The following is a 19,409-nucleotide window of genomic DNA, read 5'->3' as shown; positions in this document are numbered from 1 at the left end:
CTAAAAAGCAAGGAATTACAGCTGCAGTGATATCTAATACAGTATCGGTCTACAGTACTCCATTGTACTGAATGCCCTTTTTAAAATGCTGAATTTTAATTCAGGAATACTACTGCAGTCAGTGTATGCACATCAAACAATTTGAAAATAACATTACAGTGCACAGCCTTGGAACACACCATTTAAAGTAATACCAATTATACTGTTAAAATACAATATTGCACTAGGTAGGGGAAGAAGGCAAAGTGGATTACATATTCAATTTATTACCTTAGTAAAATCAGACTACTAAACAAATTTATGCTTAAATGTCTATGTACATTCATAATATCGTAAGTGATGCGCTGTGGTGGGATATTTTTTTTTCCTTTTTCACTTTCTTGATGTGTGCGCTGAGGGTGATGATATTGCCAAAAAGACTTAGTGTGAACTTAGTGTCATTGTGGTAGCAGGGTAATGCTTGGAGATTGCTGGGTTGGATGGGACTGTTCCCTTAACTTATGATATTCTTGATTTTTTTTTTTTTTAGTGTTTTGTGTTGTGAGGAAATAATCTCAAATAACCTTAACTCAAAGTTAACAAAGCTTTCTGTGACCATTTATACTTTTCTTAATGTTACATGTATATGTGGGGACAGAGGAGCTGTCTGTGGAGCTAGGAAAGTAATCAGATCTCTTCCATTTAAAACTGTGCACCAGACAGAGAAAGATTCAACCTATGTGCCAGCTTTCTTTGGTGGCGCACAAAGCTTTTTATGTGAAGTTGGGTGAACATGGAAGCCTAAAAAGCCTTGAGTGCTGGCTGGAGAAAGCTTGTTTTTAGACTTTCTATGCCAGGAATGTAATGTTTCACACTGAATAGAATTGTCGTTTCCAAATTGTAGCAAAAAAAAATGTGGTACAGGCTACTTTCTAAGTTCATTAATGTGGTTAATTTATTAACTCTGTGGCTCTGGTTCTCCACTACGCCAATGGTTCTCAGCCTTTCCAGACTACTGTACCCCTTTCAAGAGTCTGATTTGTATTGTGTACCCCAAGTTTCACCTCACTTAAAAACTTACAAAATCAGACAGAAAAATACAAAAGTGTCACAACACATTATTACTGAAAAATTGCTTACTTTCTCATTTTTACCATATAATTATAAAATAAATCAATTGGAATATAAATATTGTGCTTATACAGAGCAGTGTAAACAAATCATTGTCTATGAAATTTTAGTTTGTACTGACTTTGCCAGTGCTTTTTATGTAGCCTGTTGTAAAACTAGTTAAATATCTAGATGAGCTGATGTACTGCCTGGAAGACCTCTGTGTACCCCTGGCTAAGAACCACTACACTACTGCTGCTAGGGGTTTGGAACGGGTCCCATGTGAGGAGAGATTAAAGAAGCTAGGACTTTTCAGCTTGGAAAAGAGGAGACTAAGGGGGGATATGATAGAGGTATATAAAATCATGAGTGATGTGGGGAAAGTAAATAAGGAAAAGTTATTTACTTGTTCCTATAATACAAGAACTAGGGGCCACCAAATGAAATTAATGGGCATCAAGTTTAAAACAAATAAAAGGAAGTTCTTCTTTGCACAGTCAATTTGTGGAACTCCTTACCTGAGGAGGTTGTGAAGGGTAGGACTATAACAGCGTTTAAAAGAGAACTAGATAAATTCATGGAGGTTAAGTCCGTTAATGGCTATTAGCCAGAATGGGTAAGAAATGGTGTCCCTAGCCTCTGTTTGTCAGAGGGTGGAGATGGATGGAGGAGAGATCACTTGATACCATAGTAACTCTAGCTCAGGAACCAATCCATGCAACAAACCTCGATGCCAACTCTGCCCACATATCTACACCAGCGACACCGTCACAGGACCTAACCAGATCAGCCACAACATCACCGGTTCATTCACCTGCACTTCCACCAATGTAATATATGCCATCATATGCTAGCAATGCCCCTCTGCTATGTACATCGGCCAAACTGGACAGTCTCTAAGGAAAAGGATAAATGGACACAAATCAGACATTAGGAATGGCAATATACAAAAACCTGTAGGAGAACACTTCAACCTCCCTGGCCACACTATAGCAGATCTTAAGGTGGCCATCCTACAGCAAAAAAACTTTAGGACCAGACTTCAAAGAGAAACTGCTGAGCTCCAGTTCATCTGCAAATTTGACACCATCAGCTCAGGACTAAACAAAGACTGTGAATGGCTTGCCAATTACAGAACCAGTTTCTCCTCCCTTGGTTTTCACACCTCAACTGCTAGAACAGGGCCTCATCCACCCTGATTGATTTAACCTCGTTATCTCTAGCTTGCTTCTTGCTGGCTTATATATACCTGCCCCAGGAAATTTCCACCACTTGCATCTGAAGAAGTGGGTATTCACCCACGAAAGCTCATGCTGCAAAACGTCTGTTAGTCTATAAGGTGCCACAAGATTCTTTGCTGCTTCCACTTGATCATTACCTGTTAGGTTCACTCCCTCTGGGGCACCTGGCATTGGCCACTGTCAGTAAACAGGATACTGGGCTAGATGGACCTTTGGTCTGAACCAGTATGGCTGTTCTTATGTTATGTTCTTAACCTCATCATTGAGGATTTGCAAAAAAGAGAACACTTGGGTGGTATAAAGATGGTTTATTGCAGTGGTTCTCAAACTTTTGTACTAGTGACCCCTTTCACATAGCAAGCCACTGCTTGTAACCCCCCCCCATTATAAATTAGAAAAACTTTTAAAATATATATTTAACACTATTATAAATGCTGGAAACAAAGCGGGGTTTGGAATGGAGGCTGACAGCTTGCGACCCCTCCCCCTATGTAATAACCTCACGACCCCCTCAGGGATCCCAACCCCCCAGTTTGCGAAACCGTGGTTTATTGGCTCTGAGCTGGCCCCTGTTGGAGGCACGTCAAGGGAATGGGACATAAAGTACAGTTAACTTCCTGGCTGCTGGAATGTCCCTTGTGGCAGTGGGCAGCCAGATGCATTCAGAGGGGCCATTAGGCTCCTTAAGTTGCACTGGGGGAATGGCTCAGTGCCAAGGTGGGCCAGGATCACAGTGAGGGAATCGAGGCTACAACATGGCCAGCTAATGCTGCTTCAAATGTGTTGGCTTCTATTTAACAGAGCTTTTCAATTGTATTAAGCTAACACAATTGAAAAATACACACTTTGCCTGACAAGGCAGGGCTTTTACCAGTATACTTTCATATTGCAGGAGGCATCCATCACCCCAACCTCCAGCTAAACCTAACTAACTTATAAAAAGTGCACAGACACTTAAATGGTTAAATGGCAATGCATTGACACTAAGTAAGATCTTGCTTAATTAGTGATACATACTTGGAGCTGGAATGTGTTTAATTGGGGTCAAACTGAAAGATGTAGAAATATGTAGCAGTTAAAATCAGTGACATGCAAAAAGTGTTGGTTTGGTATATTTCAATTGAGTTGGCTTAATGTGACTAAAAAGCTTTTAGGATATGTCTTCAGTGCAGTAGAAGACCTGCAGCTGGCCCTGGTCAACTGACTCAGGCTTACGGAACTCAGGCAGCGGGACTAAAAATATCAGTGTAGATATTTAGGCCTGGACCTGAACATCTTCTATACCGCTGTTTTTATCCCCGCAGATAAGACCAAGTTTCAGTGCTGTGGGGTTTTATTACTGTGTAACAGACCCTGAATGCTCCTGAAGACTCAGGCTAATGTATTTGAAGTTGTCTTGGCCTGTACAGTTTCTGTATCAGTATTACTGTCAGCTAGGCATGTGACTCTTTAACTGATATAGTTATATTTGTACATGTAGTGTGGGCATAATTGTGCTGGTATAAAGATGCTTTATATCAGAATAGCTTATTCTCCTTCCTGCATAGACTGAACGAGTATTATTACTACATTACCAATCGGGTGGTACCACTTTAACTACACCCAAGTAGTACAACTTTTGTGTGTAGACAAAGCATGTGTTGTCTGAAACCATACAGTATGGTCAGCTGTGTTAGCCTGCATCTTTAAAAGCGTTAAGAGGCCTTTTTAGTCATACTAAATAAACTCTGTTGCAAAACATCCCCGGTGTGCCATCAAGACAGAGCCTGAGCTCTCATAACAAGTGTGTAATTTTTTTGAATTCTGTGTTATACTGACCATCAGATCCACAGATGAATAAAAGTTTACACTGGTCTTTGGGCCTAGAAAGGAAAAAAGTAATAATGCCACAGGAGGAAACTAGAATGGCGGAGGCCCATGCAGATATCATTCCGGGTATGTTCAATTTCTCCTTCTTTCACACTGTTTACTTTTAGACAGATTTTTATGTAATCTCATAAAGACAAAATTTTGCATGTGTTCATCACATAATTGCAGTGGCAAAATGCAGCGTTGTTGAAATGTGGATTGTGTTTCTGCATTGCTAGCTCTACTGGCCTAGAAGGAGGTATCTTTCTCAAGTTGAAGAAGCCAAAATCTATGTCAGTAGAGGCATCAAAGGGAAGGAATACTACCTCTGTAACAAGGCTCATCCTTCCTGTAGGGCCCTCTGATAGTGTTCTGTGGGAATCTAGATCCAAGAATGACTGTTGGCTGTGCCATATCCCTGCCCTCCACCCTCTGGCCCATAAGACAGAACAGTGCAAATATCTGCAGAAACTTGTGTAGATTTCCTGTCTAAACTTTGGTCTCACTCCTGGGGAGATGGCTGTGGTTTGGTGATTGGAGGAGCCCCTCATAGAGAAACCATGATACTAAGATTTTGCAGGCAAATGGGCAGCAGTGTGCAAGCACTGAGCCTCTTTTTGTGGCCTTTGCCACTAGTAAATTATAAGCAATCTGTTAGTTTAAGGGACTGAACTCCCAGCTTCTTCCACATTGGGATGTGCGTAAATCTTTGCCCCTAGTAAAAGAGTGAGGTAGGAACTGTGAATTAAAACCAGTGGGGAGTCTTCACTTCCTTGTGTAAATAAACTTCTATTAGTAGGGCCCTACCAAATTCATGGTCCATTTTGGTCAATTTCATGGTCATAGGAATTTAAAAATCATAAATTTTATGATTTCAGCTATTTAAATCTGGAATTTAACGGTGCTGTAATTGTAGGGGTTGTGACCCAAAAAGGAGTTGGGGGGGCGGGGGGAAGGGCCTGCCTTCAGAGCTGGGCAGCTGGAGAGCGGGAGCCCAGCTCTGCAGGCAGACCCCCGCCAGCAGCAGCACAGAAGTAAGGATGGCATGGTATAGTATTACCATACCATGCCACCCTTACTTCTGTGCTGCTGCCTGCAGAGCTGGGCCCTCAGTAAGCAGCCACCACTCTCCAGCAACCCAGCTCTGAAGGCAGCAGCGCAGGAGCAAGGGTGGCATTGTATATATGGTATTGCCACCCTTACTTCTGCACTGCTGCTGGTACGGTGCTGCCTTCAGAGCTGGGCACCCGGCCAACAGCCACCGCTCTCCGGCAACCCAGCTCTGAAAGCAGCGCAAAAGTGATACCTTCCCCCCCCCCCCCCCCCCACACACACACAACAAATAACCTTGCAGTCCTCCCTGCAACTTTTGGGTCAGGTCCCCCAATTTGAGAATTGCTGGATCCCCCATAAAATCTGTATAGTGTAGGATAAAAGCACACGGGGGGAGACCAGATTTCACAGTCCTTGACGCATTTTTCATGGCCGTGAATTTGGTAGGGCCCTATCTATTATGAAGCAGTTACTAAATTGGAATGTTAAACATAGATCATTAATAACAAAGGACAAATATTCACATTGATATTGTAATTAAATAATGGCATGGAGTGTACTGTTGTCTTTTTTTAAGGTACTTCAAACAACTAGAAAATAAAAGACATGGACTGGCAGGGAATTCTACTCACAGGCAGGCATCAAGTAACTTTAAAAAGGGGCAGCAGGGGGAGGAAAAGCAAGAAAGCATGTAAAAATATTGCACTAGTGTTACTTGCAGGCATAGTCTGTAGCAGACAGTGGTCCTAGGAGGAAGTTTGCCTTCAAATCAGGAAGCTGAAAGGTGTACTATCAACTTAACTTTTTTTGGCATTTAAAAAACAAAAAAAAATACTTTTTGCTCCTCTATTTATAGTGGGATCTCCTCAGTCTTTCTGCCTTGTTAACTTATTATACAAAGTGCTGTCAATTGCACAAAGTAAACAAATAGTTTTTTTTCACTAACCTCTGTTTTAATAATCTTGTTTGTAACAGTAATAAGAGCAACACTTTCAGACAAATATAACTTCAAGTTGAGCATCCCTTTTTAAAAGCACTTAGTACATGCTAACTGAAGTAGGCAATTGACAGCCCATAACCCAAACTCATTTGCGTGAGGAGAAAAAGGACACAACCGTACCTGTTTCTGTGACATAATTACAGGTGAAAGTAATATTACAGAAAAGTGCTCCTTTTCATCCTGGTCAGAGATAAGTAATATCAAAATAACTGCAGTCTGATCTATGAGAGAGCCTGGATCTAGCAGTCAGAGTGCTGGCAAGTATTAACATAAACCCATTTCCCTTTAAAGGCAATTGGCTAGTGTGTGGATTGTCATTTGTCAGCCTTTGAGTCTTTGCCTCCCCTTTATAGCCTCAGCAAAGCTCTTTGCACATACTTAGTTCAGTCATCCACCTGGGTCACCTTCCGTATATGAGCATGTGGTGAGATTCATGACTTAATATATCGAGCTAGTCCCAGATTATAAACAGATCCAGAACATTGAGTAATTCTCTGACTCATAAGTGGCATAGCCACAAAAGGTTGGTAGAAGTCTTGGAAGAATTCTGTTTAGTTTTACACACAAAATAATCATTTGATAGATCACAAAAATAATTGCTGGCTTATAAATAGGCTTGACAGGATTTGATTTAAATGGTTGGTAAATGTCAATTTTACTTGACACATTGAAATTAGCGAAAAAATAATCCATCAGTAACAGTTGGCAACCACAACCTTCTCTGCACCTTGCATTTGCAGGAATCCAATGTCACCAGCCCCACAGCTGCACAGGGAACTCTCTGCAGTCCTGCTATCACAGCTCTGCTCACGTGTTCTCTGGCAGGGAGTACTTTTTGCACATGATTTGTGTCAGTGTAAGAGCAGGATTTTATAATGTCCCATGAGAATTAGGCTATGGCTACACTTACGGTTTGCAGCGCTGGTAGTTTGCAGCGCTGGTCATCCAGCTGTGTAGGAGCAGCGCTGGTGTGTGGCCACACTCACAGCTACCAGCGCTGGTGTGTGGCCACATTTGCAGTATTAGCAGCGCTGTTGGGAGTGCTGCATTATGGGCAGCTATCCCAGCATTCAAGTGCAACAACGTGCTTTTCAAAAGAGGGGGGTGGAGGGTGGTGTACTGTGACAGGGAGCGGGGAAGATAGAGTGGATTTTTGGAGCCAACACTGTTGTGTGTTAGCTTCCTGGATTGGAAAAATCACAAAATGTTCATGAGCCCTTAGTCTTAACTCTTAATTGCATACAGCCTGCCTCCAACACGGACTCCCCGCTGTTTCACTCACTCCCTGTGGTGTACTGTGACAGGGAGCGGGGAAGAGAGAGATTGGAAAAATCACAAAATGTTTGTGAACCCTGCATCCAACGCTGTTTCCCCTGCCTCTCATTTGATCGTTCACAGCCAGGTACAGATAGCTCCAGTTTGCTGTGATCTATTTGTTTTAGATTAGCAGTTCAATGGAGCTCCGATCGGTTCTGTTTCATTCACTCTCCCTGCCTCTCATTTGATTGTTTACAGCCAGGTACAGATGATCACAGCAAACAGGAGCTCTGTTCGGAGCTCCGATCGGTTCTGTTTCATTCACTCTCCCTGCCTCTCATTTGATTGTTTACAGCCAGGTACAGATGATCACAGCAAACAGGAGCTCTGTTCGGAGCTCCGATCGGAGCTCGTTCACAACAAAACAAAGAGAGGCTGCATAACCAAACAAAGAGAGTAATTTATAAAAGCATTCTGGGATACACCTTATACCCTGGAGGCCAATCACAGCGCTGGTGTGTGGCCACACTTGATGACCAGCGCTGCAGCACCAGCGCTGGAATCCTTATTCCCCATGCCGAGTGAGGTATACGGCCAGCGCTGCAGCCAGGGAGTTGCAGCGCTGGAAGTGCCCTGCAGGTGTGGCCACTTACTAATTGCAGCGCTGGTAGAGGCTTTCCAGCGCTGCAAATCGCCAGTGTAGCCATACCCTTAATGTATGATTTGAGTTCATCCTGTCAGCCACCCTTTTTAATAGCAGAAAGGAATGACAGACCAGAACAATCCTTATGACTGATTATGGTCACCCTTTTGTTTTAGGATGAGTTATAATGTCTACTATGGTTTCCTATATGTATTACAAATTAGGCACTCTAGTTAAATATACATTTCTTTGTTTTATGGTTTATTAAGTAAGAGACAGGATCTTGTATTGTATCAGTTAAGGAGTTTAGAGGAATGTTGAGGGCCTGAAACCCCAATGTGAATTGTTTTAGTTATAAGATTTAGCAAGGCTTGATTTACAGTGTATTCTGCTGAATATACAATACTGCTGTCTGTATACCTTTGAAGGTTTCTGTAAGAGATGTTTTTGGACTCTGAAGTGGTCTACACTGACAAAAAATGGGAACCCATAATTCACAATGGATACTTTTTTTTTTTTTTTACCAGAGATGCCTGAATCCTGGCTACACTGCATCTTCTACCAGTAGATAATTGTAAGTCCCATTTTTGTCAGGGTGACCAAGCCAGAGTCCTGTACCTTAAGTATGAAACTCTTTCCTCTAGGAATGTCATGCTCTGTATCAAGTGACTTGGACAAATGTTAAATAAGTAGTTAGTATAAAACTCAGCTGACTAGCGCACACGCTAACACCCGAACCAGAGCACTATTCCTGTTGTGAGCAGTCTGATAGAGGGTTTGTCTTTGCTGCGAAGTTAACTCAAGTTATAACTCATGTAGCTCTGAGTCTGACTCCATCCACGCAAAAATCTGAAGCTCAAGTGTGTTGCTTTAAACAAGCTAGCTGGCCTGTCATGGGGTACGGCTTGAAGCTCAAGTGCTACTACTACTGCCTGCTGTGTGGACAGAGTGGTGATTTTTTTTCAGATTTAGACACACACACACATTTATGATCTATCCTGTTAGAAATGAACATTAATTCAAAAGGCATTTTCTGCAACACCTTAAAAAATATTGTTAGCACTTAATAGGCCAATGGTGTCCCAAATACTCTTAAGACAGTAAAGGAAGCTGACTCATAAGTGTGAAGTAATTGAGCACAGCTGACAAATTTTCATGGCCCGAGTCTTTGCAAAAGGCCTAAAAGCTGTAGGTGTGCATCCAAAGAACCAAGAAATCTCCAATAATCAATACCTGTCAAATCAAAATGCAGTTGGGCTCTAACATTATGAATTTTGTCAGTGAAAGATAAGTAACTTTTATTATTAAAGGAGTTTGTTGAGCATTAGTGCAACACACACACACATGATTCAGCAGTGCTAAATTAGGTTGCTGGACCAGTTACCCTTTTGGCAATAAATTAAAAATAGTCATTCTAAGCTTACTTAAAGCCTCCTTGTGCTTTTTTTTGGTAAATTGGAAAGTGAATAATAAGACCAGATGCCCTCGACTGGAATTCTGATCTGTGACAATTTTCAGTTGCTTTTAAACCATGAACTGTGCTCTCCTTAGGGAGTGACAGTCAATGACACTTTTTCATCTAACTCTTATAAAGATTAATGTGGTCGTCAGAGGAATCTGGCACTTGATTTAATATGGGGGAATCAACAAGAACATCTGTGTTTGCGAACAGATACTATGAATGTTATAGTGGAGTGGAAGCTGAGAAATAGAAGAAATGTCTGATTTAAAATAAACTAGGGATGAAGGTTTAATATATTAAGTGCAATGACGCTAAACAATGTAAAATACAAAAAAGCCATGTTATGTGCTCTTAGAGGCTTGTGTTCTATAATAAATTACTAGTATGCCAATATCTGAAGTGACCAAGTCTCATATGGATTTTCAAGGTGACCTGCAGAGTAGTTAAGAGCACAGAGGTGCTAGAACAGGAGAGGCCAAGGGCCATGGCCCTCCTACTTTTTGCCACGGGCTGGCCCCTTGCCCCTCCTCTCCCCCCTCACCCCCCAAGATGTGCGTACACACACACACCCCTCTAGGCAGGCTGGAAGCCACAGCTGGGCCATGGTAAGAGATATGTGGTCAGCTGTCACGAGCCGCAGACCTCCACCTGCCCTCGGTGGGGGACACGGGCCAGCAGCTGCTCGAGGCCCCCCGGCCAGGTGGTGGGCCCAGGTTCCCTGGCCCGGCTTGGGCAGGGTCTTGGGGAGAAGATGGGAAGAGACTGGGACCACAGAGGGGGTGGTGCCTCGTGCCCCCACCCCATTTTGAGGAAGAATCCGTTGCCCCTGAAAGAGGACGTGATGTATAAAGAAGGCCCCAAATGACTTGTTGCCCACATCACAATAAAAAACTCTCTGGTTTTTAACCCTAGAAATATCTGACATGTATTGGCTGGCAGTCTTAGTTTTGCTGGAGAACTCCTCTTTGATTTCAGGTGGGTTTGTGAGCTTTCCTAGCCCTTAACTGAAGGGGTGAGGGTTTTGAGTCTTTAACAAAAGAGGCTTTCTTACAGCTGTTTGTCAGATGTTGGTGTTGCCAGAAAACAAAATTGAAAATAACAGTGAGAATAAAAATCACTCCCCATTCAGTTAATCAGGTTTCATTTGCATATTGTCATAAACTCATTCATTTTTCAATATTTAAACCTACTAGCTTTCCAGTTATCCATAGTCTTTTATGTAAAGCAGAATAGACAGTACCTGAAATCTAATTATAAAAAAGGAGGGAAAATAATAAATATATTTTATTTCTTTACATATCAGATAATTTTGACTAGATCACAGACAGTTACCAATTTGGGTAAAATGACAAGGCAAAGTTTTAGATCAAAAGCACTCACTGAAGGAGGGTATGTCTACACTACCAAATTACTCAGATTTTACAGAAGTCGATTTTTGGGAACAGATTGTATAAAGTCGAGTGCACGCATGCACATTAATTCGGCAGTGTGTGTCCGGTGTGTGTGGCAAGCATCGACTTTCGGAGCGGTGCACTGTGGTAGCTATCCCACAGTTCCCGCTGCCCATTGGAATTCTGGGTTGAGCTCCCAATGCCTGATGGGGCCAAAAAATTGTGTTAGGTGGTTATGGGTAAATGTCAGTCAACCCTCCCTCCGTGAAAGCAACGGCAGACAATCCTTTCGCGCCCTTTTCCCTGGATTGCCCGAGCAGATGCCGTAGCATGGCAAGCATTCACCGTTCAGCTCACCGCAGCAGTTATGAGCATTGTAAACACCTCGCACATTATCATGCAATTTATGCAGAACCAGAAGCTGAAAAAACAGGCGAGGAGGCAATGGCAGCGCAGCGACGAGAGTGATGAGGACATGGACACAGACTTCTCTCAAAGCACAGGCCCCAGCAATGTGGACATCATGGTGTTAATGAGGCAGGTTCATGCAGTGGAACACCGATTCTGGGCCCAGGAAACAAGCACAGACTGGTGGGATCAAATAGTGTTGCAGGTCTGGGATGATTCCCAGTGGCTGTGAAACTTTCGCATGCGTAAGGGCACTTTCATGGAACGTTGTGACTTGCTTTCCCCTGCCCTGAAGCGTAAGAATACCAAGATGAGAGCAGCCCTCACAGTTCACAAGCGAGTGGCGATAGCCTTCTGGAAGCTTGCGACACCAGACAGCTACCGGTCAGTCAGGAATCAATTGGGAGTGGGCAAATCTACTGTGGGGGTTGGTTTCATGCAAGTAGCCAATGCAATCACTGAACTGCTGCTATCAAAGGTAGTGACTCTGGGAAATGTGCAGGTCATAGTGGATGGCTTTGCTGCAATGGGATTCCCTAACTGTGGTGGGATGATAGATGGAACCCATATCCATATCTTGGGACCGGACCACCAAGCAGCCAGTACATAAACCACAAGGGGTACTTTTCAATGGTGCTGCAAGCACTGGTGGATCACAAGGGATGTTTCACCAACATCAACGTGGGATAGCCGGGAAAGGTTCATGATGCTCGCATCTTCAGGAACTCTGGTCTGTTTAAATGGCTGCAGGAAGGGATTTACTTCCCAGACCAGAAAATAACTGGAGAGAAGTATTTAAAAAGATACATTTTACAGAACAACGGGTATACTGTTTCACGGTGAACACTATTCACATTACGTAGCACATGTGATTTCGGTACAAGGTGATTTTTTGCATCTTATATTGAGTTGCTGCGGCTTTGGTGTTAGACATCAAACACGCCGGGCAACAGAATTCGGCTTGCAGGCGGCCATGGGAAGTCATAGTCTTTTGGCTTCTGCAACCTTCATAACAGCAGCGCCCTCCTTTCCCATACCAAGCAAAGCCCGTTGAATTGTCCATTTAGGGCTGCGGTTTTCGTGTTAACATGCAGTAGCAGAAACCAAACTACCCCTCTCCCTTTTCATCTGGGATGACGCTTTAACCCTCCCCCCACCGCACCGCATGTCTGATATCAGAGAAGATCCCTGCTAGCCAAACGTGAACAGCTCAGTGCCGATGCCCCCCCGAACTGCTTGGCTAACTGCAGGGAGGATTTCTTTTCAGCCGCAGGCAAACAGCCCAGTAAGAACAGCCACCTATCAATGTCCCCTTAATTAAATTAACGTATTTCAACCAGGTTACCATGAACGATATCACTCTCCGGAGGATATCACAGAACGGATGTTGCTTGAATGCCAGCAAACACCGGGACCATATGCTGCCAGGCTTTGTCATGCAATGATACCAGATTACTTGCTACTAGCATGGCGTGGTAAAGTGTCCTACCATGGAGGATGGAATAAGGCTGCTCTCCCCAGAAATCTTCTGCAAAGGCTTTTAGAGTACCTCCAGGAGAACTTCATGGAGATGTCCCTGGAGGATTTCCGCTCCATTCCCAGACACATTAACAGACTTTTCCAGTAGCTGTACTGGTCACAAATGCATCCCAAGTCCTCAGGGCAAATTAATCATTAAAAAACACTTGCTTTTAAACCATGTTTTATATTTACAAAGGTACACTCACCAGAGGTCCCTTCTACGGCTTCATGGTCCGGGATACCGTCTTGGGAGGGTTGGGAGGGTATTTCAGTCAGGCTGAGAAAAAGATCCTGGCTGTTGGGAAGAACGGTGTGCTGTGTGGCTCCTCAACCTTGTTGTCATCCTCCTCCTCCCTCTCCTCATCTTCCCCGTCCACAAAATCCTCAGGCATGGTGACTGAGAATACCCCATCATCAGTGTCCACGGACAGGGGTGGGGTAGTGGTGGCCTGCAGCTCAGCATAGAACCGGCATGTCTGCGGCTCTGTCCCAGAGCGTCCGTTTGATTTTTTGGCTTTCTGATACGCTTGTCTCAGCTCCTTAAGTTTCACGCAACACTGTGTTGAGTCCCTGTTGTGGCCTCTGTCCATCATGGCCTTGGAGATTTTTTTCAAATGTTTTGGCATTCCATCTTTTGGAACGGAGTTCTGATAGCACGGATTTGTCTCCCCATACAGTGATCAGATCCAGTATCTCCCATATGGTCCATGCTGGAGCTCTTTTTCGATTCTGGGACTGCATGGTCACCTGTGCTGATCAGCTCTCCACGCTGGGCAAACAGAAAATGAAGTTCAAAAGATCCCGGGGCTTTTCCTGACTACCTGTCCAGTACATCCGAGTTCACATTGCTGTCCAGAGCGGTCACAATGGTGCACTGTGGGATAGCTCCCGGAGGCCAATACCATCAAATTGCATCCACACTAACCCTAATTCGGACTGGCAATGTCGATTTCAGCGCTACTCCCCTCGTCGGGGAGGAGCACAGAAATTGATTTTAAGAGCCCTTTATGTCGACAAAAATGGCTTTGTCGTGTGGATGGGTACAGGGTTAATTCGATTTAATGCTGCTAAATTCGACCTAAACTCATAGTGTAGACCAGGCCAGAGAGAGGCAATGTTTGATAAATTCAACTATGTAGAACTTGGCAGTTTGATTAGTTTAGTGGATACCATCTCTGTTTAAGATCACTTCCTTAGAGTTTTACTGAATAGACTAAGTATGTGAAACTCTGCCCAAGCTGCTTAATTTCTTATATGCTTCAGAACCAAAACCATGGCTGGGATCTGACTACCTCCTGCCCCCAAAATGTGGACTTCCAGTAACCTGCAAGGTAAAGCCACTCATTCCTCTTTCCACTCCTGTACCCTCCCTACCCCAAATTGAAAAGATTTTTCTAAGAATAGATTTCCTGCTGATGCCCCCATTTGACAGCAATGGGAGTGAAACCCTGCTGCGGGCTTCCAGTACCTTATTCTGAGTTCTTATGCCCCAGAATGCATTGCACCAAGAGAAAATCTGAGTACAGTGTAGTGTACAGCAATGAAACCAGCTGGTGGTTAAATGGCAGTTGGGGAGAGGGAAGATGTGGCAGATCCCTGAGCAACTATCTTCCAAAGACATCAAACATTAAAGTATGGCTTCAGGCTGCTGCCCATTACCCCTTCTCTCTGTTCATGATAGCAAAAAACTTAGGTCCCACATGAGGAAAGAGAGGTTGACACGTCATGCAACACTCAGGCTATGGCTATACTTGCACTTCAAAGCGCTACCGCAGCAGCACTGCCACGGCAGCGCTTTGAAGCACTAAGTGTAGTCAAAGCGCCTCTCCCAACGCTGTCCGTACTCCACCTCCCTGTGGGGAATAACGTACAGCGCTGGGAGCCGAGCTTCCAGTGCTGGGGCTTTGACCACACTGGTGCTTTGCAGCGCCGCAATTTGCAGCGCTGGAGAGGGTGTGTTTTCACACCCTGCTGCAGCGCTGCAAATTTGCAAGTGTAGCCATGGCCTCAATAGGTTTGTGCACCTGGGTTTAGTTCTGCATTGTTAATAAAACTCAACAACTTTAGGTGGGTTTCCGCTTTTATTATGAAAGGTTTGCATAGATGAAATAAGATAAAGCTTTCAGATTTAAGTGTGCTCTCTCCCTGACACTTGCATGTAACTTTCATCAATTTTAATTGATGTTACTGTTTTGAACTAATAAGACTGGGCTGCTCTCTTGTTACAGAGAATATTTAAAAATAATCCAAGTGTCTAGATTCCAAACTGTTGTCTGTGACCCTTCTAAACGATGTATCAAAACATAAAACTTATAATTCTGTACAAGATAACTATAGTAGCAGTGACTTGAGCATCGAACTAGCTACCTCCTGAAGGGTAATGGAACAGTAAGCATTAACTAGAAGGGGTAAAAGTATGGTATTTGGTCACTTTAGATTTAAATTTTAAACATTCCAAAGATCCACACTGAAGGTGGGGAGGGAGGAGGGCAAAGCAGGGGTTATGTGGGTTTGTTTTGAGTTTGTTTGTTTTTTGTTTTGTTTTTTTTCTATTTAATGAATGAGTTGTTCATCATAGAATTAAGACATCATTTGGTCTATTGGAACAATTGCACTGTCGAACTTCAACCCAGGTAAACATGTTCTCAGATTAAAGGTGAACTGAATTTCTTCTTTTAAAAGCATAGTTGCAAAAAATGGCTTACTATCTTAATCCAAACCATAATCTTAAAGTTACAATAAATATACTTTAATGGAGAAGATTGCCATGGCCTACATGTACAGTTGTGTGCCTTTCTTGTAAAAATTAATGGCAGCATAAACAGAAGAGAGCCTGCATTTCTTATGCTTGTTTTTGAGGCTGTCAGATTTTACGGGAGAACAGAACTTTGAACTTGGATTTTAGCATGTAAGTAAAAGGGAAATGGATTCTTCAAATATTTTGTTCTAAAATGTATGTATTCATAATTTGTCTATTCATGTATCTTAATAATTAGGGTCATTAACATTTTTTATGTATTATAAAAGTATTTCAGTTTATATTTACTTGTTTAGTTTTCTTATTATCCATTTGGTACTAATAGTTCTTAAGAATGGCTGTAGTTATGTAAATACTTCTTAGTTTTGGAATAACTGAAATGTGAGTAGTCCACTTGGGTAATATAGCACCTGAGCAGGACCTGCAAGTAGGTATGGTGAAAAGTTAGATGTTTGGAGCATCAACATACTTGTCTTTGTACAGATATTATTGTAAAATCTTCAATTCTTATCAGATGAGTGTCCTGAAAATTGATTGGTGCTCATAACAAACTATTATTAAAGCTAAAGTCCCTTAAAAATCCTGACTTAACTTTTGTTTCTAAGTTGCATTTTTTTTTAAACATATAGCTTCAAAAAACATGATTCTCTGCACAGACATTGTATTCCAAACTTCACATTGGAGCAGTTTTTTAACTGTTAAAAGGTCCAGAAAGTAGATTTATGATAGCAAGAGATCACTTATAAATATATGATCATCTCAAAAGGAAGATACAGAATTATAATTAAATAAAATTCCCAATAAATGCAATTCAAAAACAATGTCTAAAGTCTGGCAACTGAGAAATGTTCCGTTCATTACAAGTGTTAGTGAAGCTCATTCTCTTTGTAACACTATTAAAAGTGACAGTTTTTATTGGATGAATGTTTTTTTATTTTTGCTTACGTTTTTTCTTTTAAATATTAATCTTCAGCAAATCTTTCAGTATGGAAAGTTGATCGATTATTACTACGAGATGATCAGTTTTTTCTTTTTGACTTTTTCATGGAATGTGACTGCTGAACTGCATTCCCTAACCCAGAGATTTGGCATTGGTTATTACAGGGCTTGCCTACATGGGAACACCCAGGAAAGCGAAATAACTAGGGGTATGAAGTGAATAACAAAGTGAATGAAGCTAAATTGCATTAAAGCCACTTTAATTCTGAGTGAGAGTGTTCCCATAGTGATTTAATGTGGTCTAACTGATCCACTTCAGATTCACACCCTTAGTTATTTCAGATTAGTTTTCCTGGATATCCCCAGATTATCTTCCTACTTCAATGACACTGTGATGTCATTGACCAAACTGATATGCTATTGCATCAACAATAGCTTGTGTGTTGTTTGTTTTTGTTTGTTTTTATTATTTTAGTGATCAGCATTTAATATACTTATGATTGATTTAAGACTACTTAATTAGGTTTATGCTGTAGGGCATTAATTTCTAACTGTGCCACTGGTAGCTTTCTTATATCTTTAATTTTTTCATATTACATATACATTTACATAGCAGGTAATGTAAAAGGCACTACTATTAAACAGTATATTTAAATGCAGTATCTAATTATTGCTCATTTTTATTACACCATTTGTGTGAAAGAGTACTGTCAGGAATAGATTACATACGGAACAAAGATGCTTACGTTCACATCTAACAGTGAAACAAGCAAGTTTTTCCACAGTAAGCAGTAGTCACACCTTACCTCCTGCCCACATATTGTCAGCTGTCATGGGTTTGTAGGCCTCACAGTAGAGGCTAGCCTTAATTTAATGCTAGTGAAAGGTGCCAGACACAGATCTCAATTTATCTCTAGAATGAGTACAGTGCAAATAGTAGAAGTCCAAATTTCACCATCCTACCTTGCCACAGCATTTCAACCTTCATCTACAGCAGGGGTGGGCAAACTTTTTGGCCCGAGCGCCACATCTGGGTATAGAAATTGTATGGCAGACCATGAATGCTCACGAAATTGGGGTTGGGTGTGAGAGGGGATGAGGGCTCTGGCTGGGGGTGCAGACTCTGGGGTGGGGCCAGAAATGAGGAGTTCAGGTTGCAGTGGGGGCTGCAGGCTCTGCGGTGGTGCTGGGGATAAGGGGTTTGGGGTGTAGGAGGGTGCTTTGGGCTGGGACAAGGGGTTCAGAGGGCAGCATGGGGATCAGGGCCAGAGCATGGAGTTGGGGCGTGGTGGAGTTGTTCAGAGGTGAAGGCTTTAGGCAGCACTTATCTGAAGCGGCTCCTGGAAGCAGCAGCATGCCACATCTCCCTCTGCCTCCTACATGGAGGCGAGGCCAGACATTTCTGCTGCGCACTGACCCGTCTGCAGGTGCCTCCCCTGCAGCTCCCATTGGTCACAGTTCCTGGGGCGGCACTTGGGGCAGGGGCAGCGTGCGGAGCAGTGCCCCCTGGCTGCCCCTAGGCGTAGGAGCCAGAGGGAGGGACATGCCGCTGCTTCCAGGAGCCACGCGGAGCGGTCCCTGACCTTGCTCCCCAGCAGGAGCTCAAGGGCCGGATTAAAACGGCTGGTGAGCCTGGTCCGTAGTTTGCCACCCCCTGATCTACAGACTGCCTTCTAAGGGTGAAGGGGGAGAGTAGCCTCCATGAGCTTTCTCTGTTGAAGCTGCTAACAAAGATATTGATTCTAATGTTTTATGAACAAATAACAAACTAATTTCCCATCATATTTTTAATACTTGTTTGTTTAATCATTAGGACTTCAGTTTGTTTAAACAGTAAAGTTCTCCTTATGGGCTGGTATCTAACATACTGTAAGATATTGTAACCTTATGAATGCATTCTTCTGCAGTGGATTTTCCGTGTGTAGATAAATACCACATTCTCTGGTTCATGGATTTCTTTGATGTGGTGTCCTATTCATAATAAACTTGTCGTTTTTCTGTAATATTGTATGCAGCAAGTAAAAATGTAAACATCCCTGGTAAGCACTTTCTACAGAACTGTTTGGCTATTGTACTTATTACTGACAAATACTTGTATCTCTCTACAGTTGGCATGTTCTTCTAGGCAATGTATCGGGGGGCAGGGGAGAAGCTATAGTTTTTAAATGAAATGCATTACCCGGTGTCTGTCTATAACTTAATGTTGCATGCTAAAAACTAGTAGTGAAAAGATTTTAAAGATCAGTTAACTTGAAACTGGCACCTACCTACCAAATGTAGGTAGGTCTTTGTTATGGGTGACTTACATTTTGACCCTACTTAACTTCCTCCTTCCCTTCCACTCACCCTTCCCACCCACTCCCCACCCCTGCATTTTATCTTCCCTCTTGCATAGAGCTTAGATGTTCTTCCTTTCCTTCTGAATCTTGTGCATCCAATTGCTGTCTGTGTTTTCTTTCCTAGTAGAATTGTTTAGATTTTCTTCTAGATGATAGCCCTGTGAGCTAGTAGCAGAAATGATTAACTTGAGATGAAGTTTGAAATCAAATTAACACTTTTTTCATAAAATATTAGCCATGCAGTATTGTTGCAAGGTGTTTATCCAAAGTTTGTTGTTTTGTATGGCAGCACCAGTCTCCCAAGTGCCTTAGATAAGGTTCCTCCCACTAAATGCTTACAAATAAAGTAGACAAAGGGTGAAACTTCATATGTTCTCCATGACTGCCACCAGTGATAAGACCTCATTTTAATGTCTGCTAAATGATGGCACCCCTAAATTTTGTAAATTACCTAGAATGT

At 42.6% G+C, this 19,409-nt stretch overlaps 1 protein-coding gene across 5 annotated transcripts in view; it reads left to right on the top strand.

Moving 5' to 3' along the window:
* KATNBL1 (katanin regulatory subunit B1 like 1) overlaps positions 1-19,409 on the top strand; it is a 43,581-nt gene that overhangs the window by 5,030 nt on the left and 19,142 nt on the right. Inside the window, exon 1 of one of the 5 annotated variants that reach the window (XM_045013870.1) lies at positions 4,247-4,265. The exons of 2 other annotated variants lie outside the window; for them this stretch is intronic. The gene's annotated coding sequence lies outside the window, so the exon portion shown is untranslated. Of the gene's footprint in view, positions 1-4,246; positions 4,266-14,159; positions 14,245-15,527; positions 15,547-19,409 lie in introns of those variants that run through there. 2 more of the 5 variants (XM_045013869.1, XM_045013871.1) reach the window with 2 other exon arrangements.

Source organism: Mauremys mutica, chromosome 4 (genome assembly GCF_020497125.1).
Source record: "Mauremys mutica isolate MM-2020 ecotype Southern chromosome 4, ASM2049712v1, whole genome shotgun sequence".
NCBI classification, from domain to species: Eukaryota; Metazoa; Chordata; order Testudines; family Geoemydidae; genus Mauremys; species Mauremys mutica.
This window is presented reverse-complemented; position numbering and strand designations above follow the sequence as displayed.